At 38.5% G+C, this 15,644-nt stretch overlaps 1 protein-coding gene across 7 annotated transcripts in view; it reads left to right on the forward strand.

The window, feature by feature from the left end:
- Positions 1–15,644, forward strand: part of GREB1L (GREB1 like retinoic acid receptor coactivator) — a 282,546-nt gene that overhangs the window by 106,271 nt on the left and 160,631 nt on the right. Inside the window, exon 1 of one of the 7 annotated variants that reach the window (XM_063796021.1) lies at positions 14,675–15,156. The exons of the other annotated variants lie outside the window; for them this stretch is intronic. The gene's annotated coding sequence lies outside the window, so the exon portion shown is untranslated. Of the gene's footprint in view, positions 1–14,674; positions 15,157–15,644 lie in introns of those variants that run through there. 7 annotated transcript variants of the gene reach the window in all.

Consider the following 15,644-nt stretch of genomic DNA (forward strand, 5'->3'; position numbering starts at 1 on the left):
CAACAGAGCAAGACTCCATCTCGAAGAAAAAAAAAAAATTAAAAATCAGCCAGCCATGGTGGCATGCACCTGTAGTCCCAGCTACTCAGGAAGCTGAGTTGGGACAGTTACTTAAGCCAAGGAGGTGGAAGTGGCAGTGAGCCATGATTGCACCACTGCACTCCAGCCTGGGTGACAGAGTGAGACCCTGTCTCAAAACAAGAACAACAACAAAAAACCCAGTGTCCATAGCGGCCATCTGTGTGGCTGCCCTCTGTCTCCAGGGACTGCTTGTTCAGTCCTCACATCCTGAAGTCAAGTCCTGAGTTTCTCAGTGCACAATGAAAGGGCTTCTCTTCTCTGTTCCTTCCACCCCTGATTATGTGCAAGCTCCATCACCTCTTCCTAGACTCCTGCAGAAACTTTTTATCTGGTCTCTAATCACGCTTTCACACTTCCAAAGTTACCTTTTATGTTTTAAAACATCTAATTATGTTATTTTTTTTTTTTTTGAAAACTTCCATTGGCTTTCTCCTGCTTCTAGAATTATATTCAAATCCCTAATTTAGTGTATAAGTCTCCTTATAGAGACTGGCCCCAACTTACTTTTTAAATTTTTTTTCTCTTGCCACTCAATCTCCATCCCCCAAATCATGCACCCAACAATTAACTTTAGTATTTCTAAAATACACTATGCCTTTGATAGTCTGTTCTGTTGACCTGTGAGGTCCTCCTAATTTGATGAATTCCTACTTTGTCCTTTAAAGCAAGGATCCCCAGTCCCCTGGCCACGTGGCCTGTTAGGAACTGGGCCGGCACAACAGGATGTGAGCCGTGGGCAAGCGAGCAGTACCACCTGAGTGCCACCTCCTGTCAGATCAGTGGTGGCATTAGATTCTCGTAGGCTCCCAAAACCTATCATCAACTGTGTGTGTGAGGGATCTAGGTCGCATGCTCCTTATGAGAATCTAATGCCTGATGATCTGTCACTGTCTTCCATCACCACCAGATGGGATCATCTAGTTGCAGAAAAACAAGTTCAGGGCTCTCACTGATTCTATATTATGGTGCGTTGTATAATTATTTTATTATATATTCCAATGCAATAATAATAGAAATAAAGTGCACAATAAATGTAATGGGCTTCAATCATCCTGAAACCATACCCCAACCCTTGGCTGTGGAAAAATTGTCTTCCACGAAACCAGTGCCTGGTGCCAAAAAGGTTGGGGACTGCTGCTTTAAAACCACCCAAAATATCACCTCTTGTGTGATGTTGTTTCTGTTTCTTCAGAGTTGCTACATCCTATGAGCTTTTATAGTACTTTTTTCCTACTTCTAATGAACATTTATACATTCACAGATCTGTCTGCATGTCTAGATTGGACTCTCTGTGAGATTAGGGACTGCCTTTATCATCATTCCTAGCACAGTTCTCAGTAGTTTCTAGGTGAATACATGAATAAAATAATAAAATCAGGGAAAGGGAATGGATTTTTCTTTTCTTTTCTTTCTTTCTTTCTTTTTTTTTTTTTTTTTTGAGGCAGAGTCTTACACTGTTGCCCAGGCCGGAGTGCAATGGCGTGATCTCAGCTCACTGCAACCTCCGCCTCCTGGGTTCAAGTGAGTCTCCTGCCTCAGCCTCCCGAGTAGCCGAGATTACAGGCACACACCAACACACCCGGCTAATTTTTTGTATTTTTAGTAGACATGGGGTTTCACCATGTTGGCCAGGCGTGTCTTGAACTCCTGACCTCAGGTGATCCACCCGCCTCACCCTCCCAAAGTGCTGAGATTACAGATGTGAGCCGCTGCGCCCAGCTAGATTTTGCTTTAATAATAATTTATGTTTTACATATTTTGAACATGTTGAGTTGGCATATTGAGTTTGACGGGATGGCATAACACAAAAATGATGTTTCCTAGATTTTTCTAGCTTGGGAGCAGCAACTCAGAAAAGACTTCATGGGCAATGATGTAGATGGAGGAGTCACCAGCACAGACGATAGGAAACAACTGATTGGATCCCATGTTTTTCAGGAATGAACTGAAGAAAGTTAGAACATCTATAAGAAGTGGGGAAAAGATTGTAGTGGGAATTTGGGGTATGCAGGGAGAAAATCCGTAAAAAACCTTGCTGGAAAAAAACTGTTTGACACTTTTATCTGAGATCCTCTCCCTTCATATCCCATACCCCATATTCCTGGCTGGCTACTTCAACCCCATCTTATTTATTCTCATTCTTCTTCTCTGTCTTTTGGAGGTGGTGGTGGTGGGGGAGTTTGAGTTTCTGTCCCTTTCGTAATAGCAAGAGAGAATGGGTAAGATGGAAATATATATATTTTGTTCCCCTTACAAAATAATCAATACACTGAAAAAGTTTAATTTATTTTTAAGTGAAATGTAACATTTATTCAAATAGGTTTTTTTCCTTCTTATCTCTTTCTCCCTCTATTCTACTGTTTTGCTTTCTTAGAGCCTCTAGGAAATATAATACTGCTTTATGTAGATGTTTCTACACAACTGCTTAACGTTTTGAAAACTGGTTAATTCAATTATTTAAAAATTAAAACTGTTGGCCAGGAGTGATGGTTCACACCTGTAATCCCAGCACTTTGGGAGGCTGAGCCAGGTGAATCACAAGGTCAGGAGTTTGAGACCAGCCTGGCCAACATAGTGAAACCCCGTCTCTACTAGAAATACAAAAATTAGCAGGGCATGGTGGCACATGCCTGTAGTTCCAGCTCCTCGGGAGGCTGAGGCAGGAGAATCACTTGAACCCAGAAGGTGGAGGTTGCAGTGAGCCGAGATCGTGCCACTGCACACCAGCTTGGGGAACAGAGTGAGACTTTGTCTTAAAAAAAAAAAAAAAAAAAGGCACAGAGATGGATATGGGCTTGTTATTGTTGGGGATGGCAATAAAATCAAATGGAAAGGAATAGATATTACATTCTGGGGTATGATAGGTGATAAGTTTCAATAGGCACAGAAAGGTAAGATAACGAAAGTTTTCAAACACTACGTTGTGAAACTTGTGTTTCATCCTGCAGGTTATCAGTTTCAGACTACTTCCTGTATGGTCATGGAAAGTTTTGCAAAGCTTCACATATGCAAGCTATTTTATTTTATTTTATTTTATTTATTTTTTTTTTTCTGAGACAGAGTCTCAATCTGTCGCCCAGGCTGGAGTGCAGTGGCACAATCTTGGCTCACTGCAAGCTCCGCCTCCCGGATTCAAGCAATTCTTCTGCCTAAGCCTCCTGAGTAGCTGGGATTACAGGCATGCGCCACCACACCCGGCTAATTTTTGTATTTTTAGTAGAGACAGGGTTTCACCATGTTGGCCAGGCTGGTCTCAAACTCCTGACCTCGTGATCCACCTGCCTCTGCCTCCCAAAGTGCTGGGATTACAGGCGTGAGCCACCACGCCCAGCCATGCAAGCTATTTTAAATAAATGTATCAAATTCATTGGCTTATGATAAAAATAATATATGAATGGGGTATTAAAAACAAGTTATATTTGTAGTCTTTACTATGCAAACATCCATAAACTGTACTTGTCACAGTACATTTATCTACAATAAACCTACTGATGTGAAAAGGTATTACTTGTCATGAAAACGTCAATGTTTTGCAATAGCAAATGTCCAAAGTCAATAATGGTATTAGCAATAATAATAATAACTACAGGGCTTAATTAAGTTTGCAGTGTGCATATATATATATATATATATATATATATATATATATATATATGTTTTTTATGCACTCTGTTGCCCAGGCTGGAGTGCAATGGTGAGATCTCGGCTCACTGTAACCTCCGCTTCCCGGGTTCAAGCAATTCCCATGCCTCAGCCACCTGAATAGCTGTGATTGCAGGTGCATGCCACCATGCTTGGCTAATTTTTATATTTTTAGTAGAGACAGGGTTTCTCCATGTTGCCCAGCCTGGACTTGAACTCCTGAGCTCAAACAATCCACCCGCCTCAGCCTCCGAAAGTGCTGGGATTACAGGCATGAGCCACTGCACCCGGCTTTTATATTTTTAAAGTAACAATTTCATTGTAGAAAATTGGAAAATAATGAGCATAAAGGGAAAAATTTATATTCTATAATCACATCACCCACATAATGTGATTATATCACTGTATGAATTTATATCTTATTAAATTATTTTTTCCTTATAGAAATGGGACCATATAGTCTGAGCACGATGGCTCACGCCTGTAATCCCAGCACTTTGGGAGGCCGAGGTGGGCGGATCATGAGGTCAGGAGATTGAGACCATCCTGGCTAACACGGTGAAACCCCGTCTCTACTGAAAATACAAAAAAGTTAGCCGGGCATGGTGGCGGGCGCCTGTAGTCCCAGCTATTCAGGAGGCTGAGGCAAGAGAATGGTGCGAACCCGGGAAGCGGAACTTGCAGTGAGCAGAGATTGCATCACTGCACTCCAGCCTAGGTGACAAAGTGAGACTCTGTCTCAAAAAAAAAAAAAAAAAAAAAAAAGAAATGGGACCATATTGCTTTTATAACATATTTTCCATTTCATGTATTATAAATACATATCTATGTCAAAAATATAGTATGATAGTGTTTCACTTACGGATGGATTTGTAAGTATTAACCGAGACAGGGTATGCAAGGTACATGGCAGGTACTCAATAGTAGCAGCTATTACTGTTACTAGAATATGCTTAACCATTTCTCTATTGATGGAATATTTGTTCTCAAGGGTGGGGGTATTAATGTTTTACTTTATTATATATATAATAGACATTAGCTCCTCAGGAACATTTTTCTTAGCTGATTCTTTTTTCATTTTATTTATTTTAGGTGTGTAATATACAGATGTTTTATATTTTCACTAGTCAACTATGTCAGCCTTTGTGATTTCTAGGTTAAGAAAGCTAAACTTTCACTATAACATAATAAATGCTGGTAATATATGTGATATATATCTGTAATAAATAATTCTGTTTCCTCTTAGTTTTTATATGGTTTGATATGAATGGGCATGTAAATGTATTTATGTATAGACATTTAAATTTAATCTTTTATTCTTTCAAATTTATTTTTAGTGTCTCATATAAGTTCTTTCTTTTCTTTTTGAGGCAGAGTCTCTGTCACCCAGGCTGAAGTGCAGTGGTGCAATCTTGGCTCACTGCAACCTCTGCCTCCTGGGTTCAAGTGATTCTCATGCCTCAGCCTCCCGAGTAGCTGGGATTACAGGTGCATACCACCACACTCAGATAATTTTTTTGTATTTTTTGGTATAGACAGGGTTTTACCGTGTTGGCCAGGCTGGTCTTGAACTCCTGACCTCAAGTGATCCACCCACCTCAGCCTTTCAAAGTGCTGGGATTACAGGTGTGAGCCACTGTACCCAGCCTATAAATTAATTCTTTCTTAATTGTTATTCTTAAAATTGTTGATCATTATTTTAGGATCATTAAATGAGTAATTTGTCCTTCCCTTTATTATTTTATAATGCCTCAATTGTCACATAAGAATTCTTATAAATAATAAAGTTTTTCAGACTGTCACCATTGAGCTTTTCATTTTTGTGCCAATCTGATACGTTAGATTATTATTCAAAAAATAGTTTTGCCCAGGTATGGTAGTTCATGCCTGCAGTCCCAACACTTAGGGAGGCAGAGGTGGGAGGATAGCTTGAGCCCAGTTATTAGAGACCAGCCTGGGCGACATATTGAGACCCAGTTTTCAACAACAACAAGAAGTTTAAAAAAATAGTTTGAGTGCCTCTTATGTTGGTGGGTACTACAGTAGGTGCTGTGATTTCAGAATAGGCAAAAACAGAAAAACATAATTTTTGCTTTCATGGAGTTTAGAATATAATAGGGAAGATAAACATTAATCATACAGATTATCGTGCGGCTTAAAAGTGAGTTAATTGTTAGGAGGGAGATGAACAAGGTTCTATGAGAGCTTTTAGCAAAGGACGGAGGGAGTCAAAGATGGCTTCCATTAGGAGCCATGCTTGAGTTGAAATCTAAAGGGCAAAAGAAGTTTAAATAGACAAAAGTAAAAGATGGGGTGGGTGGTATTTCAGGCAGAGGGAATGTAAGCATTTAAAGGTTGATCAGTGTTGCTGGAACACAGCATTTAGGAAGAGAACATTGCAAGATAAGGCTGGAGAGATGTGCAGGGATACTTAGGATGTTGATTTTTTTCCTGAGAGAAATGTAAAATCTCGAAGGCTTTTAGCAAAGGGTTAGCATGATTGCATTTGCATTGTAATGCAGAGAAGTGATTGGAAGGTGCTAGAGAGGAGGCAAGGAGGACAATTAGACAAGTTGATACCAGCTCTTGGGAAGAGGCCTCAGTTCCAACCCATGAAGGTCTCTCCACAGAGCTGCTTTAGTGTCCTTAGAGCATGGTGACTGCCTTCCCTCAGAGAAAGTGATCCAAGAGATCAAGTCAGAAGCTGCAGTATCCTCTATGACCTTTGGAATCACATGCTGTCTTTTGTTAAATTTTTTTTTTTTTTTTTTTTTTTTTTTTGAGATGGAGGCTTGCTCTGAAGCCTAGGTTGGAGTGCAGTGGTGCAATCTCGGCTCACTGTAACCTCCACCTCCCAAGTTCAAGCAATTCTTCTGCCTTAGCCTCCCAAGTAGCTGGGACTACAGGCACACGCCTCCATGCCCGGCTAATTTTTGTATTTTAAGTAGAGATGGGGTTTCACTATGTTTGCCAGGCTGGTCTGAAACTCCTGACCTCGTGATCCACCTGCCTCGGCCTCCCAAAGTGCTGGGATTACAGGCGTGAGCCACCACGCCCGGCCTTCTTGTTCAATATTTTATTGATCACACAAGTCAGCCTTGATTCACAGAAAGTAAGAATCACTGGAGTCCACCTTGGAAGATAGCTACCACAGACTAAACCCTGTGGAACACTAACATTTAGGAAATTGAGAAGCAGCCTATGGATACAGGAAAACCAGAAAAGCAATGAGATGAAATCCAGCAGAAGGGAAGGAAGTTTCAGAAATCTACTCAAAGGCATGTTAGATGAGAACTGAAAAATGTTCACTGGATTTAGTGACATGGATTTATTGACCCAGAGTTCTTTCTTTATGACATGATTTAATGTGGTTCTTACTCACCTCCCCTTATAATCTTCTTGAAAAGATTTTTTTCTTGTCTTAAATTATCTTCCTTGTGAACTTATAAATGTTTTTGTAAAGTTCCATGAAAATTCTACTGAGATTTAATTAGAATTGTGTTGTTTATAATTTTGTATGAGAAATACTTATTTTTAAAATAATTAGGCTTCTTTTTTTTTTTTTTTTTTTTTTTTTTTTTTTGAGATGGAGTCTCACTCTGTCGCCCAGGCTGGAGTGCAGTGGTGCAATCTCGGCTCACTGCAAGCTCCACCTCCCGGGTTCACGCCATTCTCCTGAGTAGCTGGGATTACAGGCACGTGCCACCACACCCAACTAATTTTTTTTTTTTTTTTTTGTATTTTTAGTAGAGATGGGGTTTCACCATGTTGGCCAGGCTGGTCTCGAACTCCTGACCTCAGGTGAGCTGCCCACCTCAGCCTCCCAAAGTGCAGGGATTACAGGCATTAGCCACAGCACCCAGCCTATTCCTTCTAACTGAAATTTTGTGTGTTTTGACCAACATCTCAACCTATTCCCAGTCCAGCCCCTGATAACTGTCATTTGACTTTCTGCTTCAATGAGTTTTACTTTTTTAGATTCCATATATAATTGAGATTATACAGTATTTGTCTTTCTGTGCCTGGTTATTTCACTTAATATAATATCCTTCAGGTTCATCAATGTTGTTCCAAATAACAGGATTTCATTCTTTTTAAAGACTGAATAGTATTCCATTGTGTATATATACCACATTTTCCTTATACATACATCTGTTGATGGACACTTAAGTTGATTTCATAACTTCGCTATTATGAATAATGCTGTAGTGACCAGGGGGGTGCACATATTTATTCAGGATCCCAGTATCATTTCTTTTGGATACATACCCAGTAGTGGAATTGCTGGACCATATGGTAGTTCTGGTTTTAATTTTTTGAGAAACCTCCATACTGTTTTCTGTAATGGCTGTACCAATTTACATTCCCACCAACATGGTGCAAGGGTTTCCTTTTTTCTACATCCTCTCCAACACCTGTTATCTTTCATCTTTTTTATAATAGCCATTCTAACAGATATGAGGTGATACCTCATTGTGATTTTAATTTATGTTTCCCTGATGATCAGTGAAGTTGAGCATTTTTTCATATACTGTTGGCGATTTGTATGTCTTTTTTTGAGAAATGTCTATTCAAGTCCTTTGCCCATTTTAAAATTAGGTTTATTTGTTCTCCTACTGTTAAATCACTTGAGTTATTTATTTATTTATTTATTTATTTGAGATGGAGTCTCACTCTGTTGCCCAGGCTGGAGTGCAGTGGCACAATCTCGGCTCACTGCAACGTCTGCCTCCTGGGTTCAAGCAATTCTTCTGCCTCCGCCTCCTGAGTAGCTGGGACCACAGGCGCATGCCACGACGTCTGGTTATTTTTGTATTTTTAGTAGAGACAGGGTTTCACCATGTTAGCCAGGATGGTCTCTATCTCCTGACCTCGTGATCCGCCCGCCTCAGCCTCCCAAAGTGTTGGGATTACAGGCATGAGCCTCTGCGCCCAGCCTACTTGAGTTATTTATAGTTTGGATTTTAACCCCTAATTAGATGTATGGTTTGCAAGCATTTTCTCCTATCCTGTATGTTGGCTCTTCGCCCTGTTGATTGTTTCCTTGGCTGTGCAGAAGCTGTTTAATTTGATGCAATCTCATTTGTCTGTTTTTGCTTTTACTGCCTGTGCTTTTGGAGTCATAGTCAAAAAAATCATTGTCCAGACCAATGTCATGAGCTTTTCCCATGTTTTCGTCTGGTAGTTTTATAGCTTCAGGTCTTATATTTAAGTCTATTTTGAGGTGATTTTTCTATATGATGTAAGGATCTAATTTCATTGTTTTGCACCTGAATATTCAGTTTTCCAAGCATCAGTTATTGAAGAGACTGTTCTTCCCCATTGTGTGTTCTTGGCCTCTTTCTTGAAAATCAGTTGACCATAAATGCGTGGATTAATTTTGGGGGCTTTCTGTTCTGTTCCATTGGTCTATTTTTATGCCAGTACCATGCTTTTTTGATTATTATAGCTTTGTAGTAAATAATTGAAATCAGGTGGTATGATGCCTCCAGCTTTGTTCTTTTTGCTCAAGATTGCTTTGGCTATTTGGGGTCTTTTGTTGTTCCATATAAATTTTACGATTATTTTTTCTATTTCTGAGAAAAATGTGTTGGAATTTTGATAGGAATTGCATTGAATCTGAAGACTGCTTTGGGTAGTATGGGCATTTAAACAATATTCATTTTTTAAATCCATAAACACAAGATATCTTTCCATTTATTTGTGTCTTCAATTAATGTTTTATAGTTTTCAGTGTGCAGATCTTTCACCTCCTTGGTTAAATGTATTCCTAAATTTTTTTTTATTTTGTAGCTATTATAAATAAGATTTTTTTCCATTTCTTTTTTGGATAATTTGTGGTTAGCATATAGAAATGCTGATTTTTGAGGAAAAACAGTTATTGTATGTTCTCTTTATTTATTTATTTATGTAGAGACAGAGTCTTGCTCTATCACCCAGGCTAGAGTGGAGTGGAGTGCAGTCGTGAGATCTCAGCTCGCTGCAAGCTCCGCCTCCTGGGTTCAAGTGATTCTCCTGCCTCAGCCTCCTGAGTAGCTGGGACTACAGGCGCCTGCCACCACACCCGGCTAATTTTTTGTATTTTTAGTGGAGATAGGGTTTCACTGTGTTAGCCAGGATGGTCTTGATCTCCTGACCTCGTGATCCGCCCACCTCGGCCTCCCAAAGTGCTGGGATTACAGGCATGAGCCACCGCACCCAGCCTGTTCTCACTTATAAGTGTCAGCTAAGCTGTGAGGACACAAAGGTGTAAGAATAATATAATGGACTTTGGGGGAAAGGTTGGGAGTGGGGGTGAAAGATAAAAGACTACACATTGGGTAGAGTGTACACTGCTCAGGTGACAGGTGCACCGAAATCGCAGAAATCACCACTGAAGAACTTATTTATGTAACCAGAAACTACCTGCTCACTAAAAACTGTTGAAATAAAATGAAAAGATAATAACTTCACAGAATAAAAGAAAAAGAAGAAATGCTGATTTTGTATGTTGATTTTGTATCAACTTTACTGAATTCGTTTATTAGTTCTAACAGTTGTTTGGTGGAGTCTTAAGGTTTTCTATGTACAAGATCATGTCATCTGCAGAGACCACCATAAATGTTTTCAATCTAGAAGTGTATTACTTTTATCTTCATTTTATGGATAAGGAAATGGCGGCCCAGGGAAGATAGGTGTCTTGGCTACGGTTACTCGGGCAGATTTGGGAACTGCACATCTTGAGTATCCAAATATTTTCATGCTACATTAATAAGAAATCAGGGGCTGGGCACAATGGCTCACGCCTGTAATCCCAGCACTTTGGGAGGCCGAGGCGGGTTATGAGGTCAGGAGTTCGAGACCAGCCTGGCCAACATGGTGAAATCCCGTTTCTACTAAAAATACAAAAATTAGCTGGGCGTGGTGGCAGGCGCCTGTAATCCCAGCTACTTGGGAGGCTGAGGCAGGAGAATCATTTGAACCCAGGAGGTAGAGGTTGCAGTGAGCCGAGATTGTGCCATTGCACTCCAGGCTGGGTGACAGGATGAGACTCCATCTCAAAAAAAAAAATAAATAAATAAAATCAAGAACTACTCAGTCAAGTCTTATTCAAGTTAGTATTCCCTTAGGTATCACTTTCTTTGGTATTAGACTTCAAAGTGATAATATACATTTTATAGCACATTTCCAGTTTTTAGCATTGTCATTTTGAAGTATAGTGTCACGACTTGAGGAACTGCGTCTCATCTCCATTCAGTTCTCCTAAGACTTGATTCCTACCAGACAGGAACTGCTTCTTCTTTGAGGTCTAAATAGCACCTAACAATCTATTGCACTGAATAAATATTTAATGAAGATTGGATATTTCCTCTGTGGTACATCAGTTACTCTTGTTGACTGTTGAGGAAAGCTTCTTTTTGTTATGGTTGTTTTCATGAAGTAGGTTAAGAAATTTGTTTTCTTGAATATTGTTACTAATGCCAGTTTAGATATTTGTGTCATCTCAAATATATCATCTCAAATGTGTCATCTGAGAGTCACTGATCTGGTTGCATGCAATAAAGTAATTTGGTAGGAGGGTTGTTTTTTCTGGAATTTGTGGTATTTAGGGCTCTGAAAATGAAAAACATTTGCTAATGTGGTATAAGGATGTTTGTGGTGTATTTTTTAATGGAAGAAATATAACTTTTATTGATAAATACTTCCAAAATTGTGAATAATTCTTTCAGTTGACAAACAGTTATATTTCTTGTATTTTAAACTATCAGTCATATATTTATTTTTCTTATTTTTAAGCTTTCTTAACTCATACTAGGGTTTTTGTTTTTGTTTTATTATTATTATTTCTTTGAGACGAAGTCTCGCTCTGTCATCCAGGCTGGAGTGCAGTGACACGATCTCGGCTCCCTGCAACCTCCGCCTCCCGGGTTCAAGCAATTCTCCTGCCTCAGCCTCCTAAGTAGCTGGGAGTACAGGTGCTTGCCACCACACCTAGCTAATTTTTGTGTGTGTGTGTATTTTTAGTAGAGATGGCGTTTCACCATGTTGGCCAGCCTGGTCTCAAACTCCTCACCTTAGGTGATCCACTCACCTTGGCCTCCCAAAGTGCTGGGAGCCACTGCACCCGGTGACTGATATTAGGATTAAATGAAATACATGTATCTTTGCCTATGGAGTCTCTAAACTTATGAATTTAGTGAAATAGCTTGAACATTTTCAACTGGTAAAGTTAGATCACTATAGTTGAATCATTTGGTGCAAAGTGTTAATGTGACATTCAGGTAGAATTTATCAGACTCAATTAGAAAAACTCCTCTCATTTAAATAAAACAAAAAATTGAATACGTAGAGAAAAGGTTATACATGCTTTTTATTCTCTTTCCATTTTAGAAAGCAAATGAACATAATTATGAAATAGATAAGTCATGCTTAATGATAAAATATCCTCCATTTTTAAGGAATAATTTCACTGTGTTTCACATTTGGTGACTTTTGGGATCTATATTTCCATTTAAATAACTGTTGACATTGTTGGAAAATTGGTGAGTGTATGTGATGACAGTTACAGTACATATTGGATAACAAGGGTAGAATAAATCAGTTAAGTCGTGGTGGTCTGTTATCTATTTTTAGGTCTTTTTGACCCAGGAGTCTGTGACCTATGAAATCTCCACTTTTTTGGATTTGTTAAGGTATTTTACAATGCAAAGATTTAAATTTAGATGAGTACCACACTGAAGGATACTGGCTAATGTGGTCCAAAACATAAAGGATATCAAAGTATACACTGGGAAAAGCTTATGAAGTTCCGATAACGTATGTGAGAAGAGAGAGGCTACAGTTAAGGAAGTTTCTTTTCTGTTCTAACTTATAACAAAGAGAATCTGAAATTTAAGCTGGTATTTGCCATGCTCTGATTACTCAGCAGCATGCCATTTTGTGAAATTATTGCTGAGAAAATGTACCCAAATCTTGAGTACAGAGTGTTCCTGCATCTGATTGGAAGGGGCACATGAATTGTTTCTAAGGTATTGCAGACCCAAGGCTGCACAAATTAAGGTGGAGACTTGGGGGAGGGATCCAGTCAGGGAAGGGAAGCTTCCTAGACATTACAGCTCTGTCCAGAGGCCAAATGGGAGATAAATCACCACTGGCCACCTCTCTTATTATTGAAATGGTACAGCCCTGGGGTTTAACTGAAGGACTGACAGGGTTTTGAAGTGCAAATAGAATGGTGAAGAGTAAACCCTTTTAGGGTTTCATTTTGATGGATTTTTTTTTTCCTGTGTGGATTTCTGGTACAGACTGTGATCTGGAAGGGGCCCTTAAAAAAAAAAAAAGTTTTGTTTTTGATCAGTCAGACAATAAGAACTTTCCACAGGGATGTACTTTTCTAGCATGCATATTGATTCTATTGTGTTTTAAAGTAGATCATTTAATTGGATCTTTTTTTGAGCCTTCTGCAGTGGAGCTGTCATTTCAAGGTCACTTCTCTTTCTTGTTATTAATGCCAAAGTTTGAAAGTGTTGAATGATGTGGTACTTTTGGATTAATAGATTGTGGGAGATTACCTAGGGCCAGTGTGTATAAGGCTTTGTTTATAAAGTCTCCTAGTTAAAGATCCAGTCCATATTAGAACAAGTATTTTATATAAGTGTTCTATAATTATTTAATCTTTTTTCTATTGTGATATGATTTTACATACTCATTTTATTATTTTGTATGTATTCTACTTTGCCAGCCTTAAAAAAACCCCAGAAAATTCTGAGATTATGAAATATTATACTGTTATTTATGAAAGATACATTGAAGTGTTTGAGGAAATAAGAGAGGCATAAAAATGTTTAAGTAACTGATATGTTGATTTATATAAGTTGAAATTTTTTTAACCTCCTCCCCACAAGTAATTCAATCACAGGAGACAAAATATATTTTAAAATTTGTGGTTTTTTTGGAAAGTGGGGAGGAGAGGAGTCATTAGTAACCCCAAAGAAAAATGATTGTAGCATAACTTAAAGGCTTTGTGTGCAAACATTTTAGAGAAAAAAATATTTTTATTAAAGAAATGCCATTATAAGTATTTAGATTTCTTCTTAGAAATATTGTCAATGGAAATTTTCTTAAGCATTTTGGCTCTTTTCTTTAGATGTAACATAAATATTTGTATCATTTGCCCTTTTTGAGAAGAATAATGTATTTAGCTCCAACAGAGGTTTTCCTGTGTTGCTCGATATCTATTCTAAAAATGGGTTGTTAATCTCCATAATTGGCATTGACCACATGATGTTCTTAATTGACCTCCAGGTTAGTTTTTGTTTTTATGTTCTTCGAAATTTCCCCTTCACTGAATTTGTCTGAATGTTAGTTATATTTACTTCCTATTGCTGTCTGATAGTTTTAAATAAGATGTTTTAAACAACAGCCACAACGAAAGTCCTAGAACCTAGATGGCATCAAGCAGAGTCTCCTGCATCTACAGCTTCCCTGTCATTAGTTTGTTGCTGGGAGATGTTAATATGACCTTTCCTTTGTTAGAAAAGAGCTGTGCAGCCCTTCCCAGAATCCTCTTGTAAAATGTCTTTTTAACCCAAGTTGGAGGTTGTCTGATGAATGGTTGGCTTTTTCAAATGTGCTGCACATATTGTTGACATTGTCACAGGTTGCTTTTTAATTTCTAATGTGTTTTTAATTTGCAAAGCATGCATGTGCCTTTCACCGCAGTAGAATTGAGTCAGCATTTCTGAGTCCAGATATTAAGAGTCAGGCTTAGGAATGCTGTATGGTAGACTTAGATTTCCTGAAACACTTGCGAATGAATTTCACTTTGAATATTGACGAATAGAAGAAGATACTTGAGAAAGGCTCCCCCTGCCCCCCCCCGCCTCCCCCCCCCCCACACACAAGAACTCCTCCTGCCTATTGGTGAGTGAATTGCCCCGATATAAAAGCATTGGGTGGGGAAAAGTGAGTTACAGAGTGAAAAGGCAATCCACAAATAATCACTCTTTTCTGCCTTTGATTGTGTCAGATTTTTTGTGTGTGTGTGGCAATTGTTTTCTTTTTTGCTTAGAAGAGGTTTATGGTCCAATGTCTGTCAAGTCAGCCCCTGCCTTAAGCTTGCAGTTGTATTTCTCTCTGGAGTTCCTGGAGGTGATGTTATCTTTTGTTCACTCAGCAGTGTGGTCGTTTCTGAGAGCATCTGTCACTTTAGGCATTACAAGATGGATGGGTCTCCAGTGAACTGCTGGTTGAAGCAAATGGTGAAAATAAGAAAATCAAGGGGTTTCAGGGTCTGCAGAGGGGACAGACAACAAGGAAACACTGTTAGAAATCAAGAGTAAGCTGAGCAATAGAGGAAGAGAGCAAAGATGGATCAGATGTCATTTTATAAACATCTTGGAAATCAGAATCTTTTGGTGGCTTTCGTGATCTGAGGGAGACATCTGCATCATGGTAAACAATTCCATGCTTTGGATTTGCAAAATGTGTTTGAATATATATTTTTTAATCTTGATAAAGTATTGGGAAATAATCATAATGATACAGAATATATTATGTGAGGATTTTGCTGTTTGGAGAATTAGTAGTCTTTTAAATGTTTTAAAGATTAAATTAAAAATCTAACCTTAAAATTTTTGTTTTTTCTTTTTTTCTTCCTCTTTTTTTCTAAATTTTCTTTTTGTAAACAAGTGAGCAAGCATAGACATTAAAATGAAAAGTTTTGGCCACATAACTAATATTCTTATTGTTTACTAAATGCTTTTTGGCACTTTTGTAGAGGAATTCTGAAAATTCAATGCTCAGGCTTTTGGGAGGCTGGGGACAGATTTTAAGTTATTTTCAGTAACCTTCAACTTAAGGGGCTCTTTGGTCAAAAAAAGAAATGTAATTGTTATTGATCTGTCAGAACAAGTTGGAGATTTGTATTGTACTTAGAAATT

Source organism: Pan troglodytes, chromosome 17 (assembly GCF_028858775.2).
Source record: "Pan troglodytes isolate AG18354 chromosome 17, NHGRI_mPanTro3-v2.0_pri, whole genome shotgun sequence".
Classification (NCBI taxonomy): Eukaryota; Metazoa; Chordata; class Mammalia; order Primates; family Hominidae; genus Pan; species Pan troglodytes.